The sequence below is a fragment of the Octopus bimaculoides genome, chromosome 13 (assembly GCF_001194135.2).
Source record: "Octopus bimaculoides isolate UCB-OBI-ISO-001 chromosome 13, ASM119413v2, whole genome shotgun sequence".
Taxonomy (NCBI): Eukaryota; Metazoa; Mollusca; class Cephalopoda; order Octopoda; family Octopodidae; genus Octopus; species Octopus bimaculoides.
In genome coordinates, this window is record NC_068993.1 from 37,103,643 (window position 1) to 37,106,712 (window position 3,070).

Here is a 3,070-nt window from a genome sequence, read left to right on the forward strand (position 1 = left end):
ACACACACACACACACACATACACACGTACACGCATATCTATCTATCTCTCTATCTCTCTATCTATCTATCTATCTATCTATCTATCTATCTATCTATCTATCTATCTAGAGCAATTTCTTGACTTCTCAGGCCTCTTAACGAAGTCGTTACAGTAGATCATAATGTAAGAAATCACGAGAAAGCATTGATGTAAATATTGGTGTCACGTAAAAAGCACTGCTGCTGGTGCCACGTAGAAATCACTGATGATGGTGCCGCGTAAAAAAGTACCCAATACACTCTGTGGAGTGGTTGCGGTTAGGAAGGGTATCCAGCCAAAGAAGCCAAACCAAAAACAGACTATGAAGCCGTCCAACCCATGCCAGCATTGAAAACAGAGTTAAATGCTGCTGGTGCTGCATTTGTGCGTGTGTGTGCGCGCGTTAATTATACATATATATTATATGCATGTATATATATATGCGTACATAGACACATGCTGAGATGCTAGGCAACAAGGCAAACTACACAGGTTGATATTAAAATAAACATATTTATTTGTAATATTTACACAATACTCCTATATGGCGTTTTACATCTAGATCAAAGAATAGAACCCAGATTATAGCTCAGCACTTAAGTAATCTTCTAATAATGGCGGTCGTAATTCTCTTTAACATTCATTGGTCCATGTAATTATTTCAGCAATAACATTTCTTTAATGATATTGATGATGACATCTTCGAAACGGAGTGAATTTGAAGTGAATTTGGAACGTTTGAGGATATTTTCTCACGACAACCAGCTCCCCATGAGCAAATGGCCTGCTATAAATAGCAGCTAAATCTCCCTCAAATTACGCTCTATTGTCTGTAAAAGTAAGATAAACTTTACATAATGTTCTGTATATGCAATACTCTAGAAAATGATGGGTTGATGTTGATAGTAGTGATCAGAGTTACATTACTTCATCAGATTTATCGGCTAAACAGTAAGAACAATAACAACAACAGTAAGTGTTAAAAGTTGTTAGAGCATATTTATTCCGAGTTTTGCGTTCTGAGTTCAAATCCCGTCGAAGTCAACTTTGTTTCCCGTCTTCAAAGATCGATAAAAATGAAACAGCTTTGGGCGTTGAATAGGTGGAACAGTAAAAACACTGGCCCCGTAGTTTTGCTATATTTGCCCCGGATCTTTGCGTTCTGAGTTCAAATTCCAGCTTGTCCCTCTTGATTTGAGGACCACTGCTTGGCATCTTGAGTGCTTGTAACAGAATACACTCTGCTGCAAGCATTCGGACCAGTTTGAAGATATCTTCATCTTTTCCGCTCGTCAGTATCAGAGTCCCTGTAAATGGTCAAGGAGAAGGGATTTTCTTCCTGGCTTTAAAAGATAAAATAGAAAATAGATAAATAAACGTATTGTATTTTAATAGCAGCTTGATACCAAATTAAAGAATCGCTTCTTGATGTATATTATAGGGGAGGAAGAAGAAGAAGAAAGAATCGCTATCAATTAATTGAAGATAAGATAATTAAATACATACTAACACATATACACATACAGATGTGTGTCTATGTACATGAGTGTATTTATTGATAGATAGATAAGATAGATAGATAGATAGATAGATAGATAGATAGATAGATAGATAGATAGAGGAGTATATAGTGAGACTGTAAGTCCGTTTATAGTAATTTTCAAGTGTCGCGTTGAGCGAGCAAGCAAAACAGAAAGGGGAGAGAGAGAGAGAGAGAGAGAGAGAGAGAGAGAGAGAGAGAGAGAGAGAGAGAATCCACAAACGAAAATCCACAAAAAATACAAAAATTAATGAAGCTAAAAGAAAACAACAATAATATTAACAACAACAAGAAATAACGAATCAAAACATCTAATAATATTGCATTCAAGTCTGTAATTCTTGAAGGAAGAACAAACTAGAAAAAAAAAAAGCGCAACCAACCAATACACTTACCCAACTAACCAACCAAACATACAAAACAACCGACCTACCAACCAGCAAAAGACAAGTAAAAACATACGCATTAAGCCAACGACCAACCACCAAACCCCTCATCTAACCAACCAGTCGACCAACCAACCAACAAGACAAACAAACGATTAAGACGGTGTAAAGGAGTTCAATGTCTAGACGTCTGATTGGAGATATTAATGCTGATGATGATGAGGATGGTGGTGATGTTGACAATGTTGATGACGATGGTGGTCGCTGTGGTTGCAGATGTTACGACAGTAATGGCGGTGTTATTATTCTGAGGTAGAGAAACATGGTGGCGATGTTGTTGGTGAGGGTGGTGATAGCAATGGCGCTTATATGATACATGATAACGATGATACAGTTACTAAAACACGTCCCCACTTCTCTCTCTCTATCTCTCTCATTCACTTTCACTCAGCCTTTCTTAAGTCCCCTTTTCTCTCTCTCAATCACCTTCACCCACTCTCTCTCTCCAACGGTCGTCTGCTCGGCCTCAATTGATTGGTTTTAATAGTTTCGACGAAACGAAATTGTTTTACAACATTTTAAGCGCCACTTTGTCTCTGACTCTCGGTTTGTTTTTTGCTAAAACCTGTTAATTAATCTTTTAGGCATTACTGTTTCTACGGTCTTTTATTATTATTATTATTATTATTATTATTATTATTATTATTATTATCATTAGTCTTTTTTGCAAAGATGTCCTTCCTCGTTCTCATCATAACTCTCACTATCTAATTCTCTCTGTCCGTCTCACTCCGCCCCCTTATACATACATACATACATACATACATACACACACACACACACACACACACACACACACACACACACACACACACACACACACACACACACACACACACACACACACACACACACACACATATATATATATGCATATATGCTCGAACATATACAAACGTATATATATATATATATGTACATATTTATGTGTCTATTTGTATATATGAGGCTGTTTAGTTATGTGTATATATATGTATGTGTATATGTATATGTATATATATATGTATGTATTTATGCATATATGTATATATATATATATATATATATATATATATATATATAT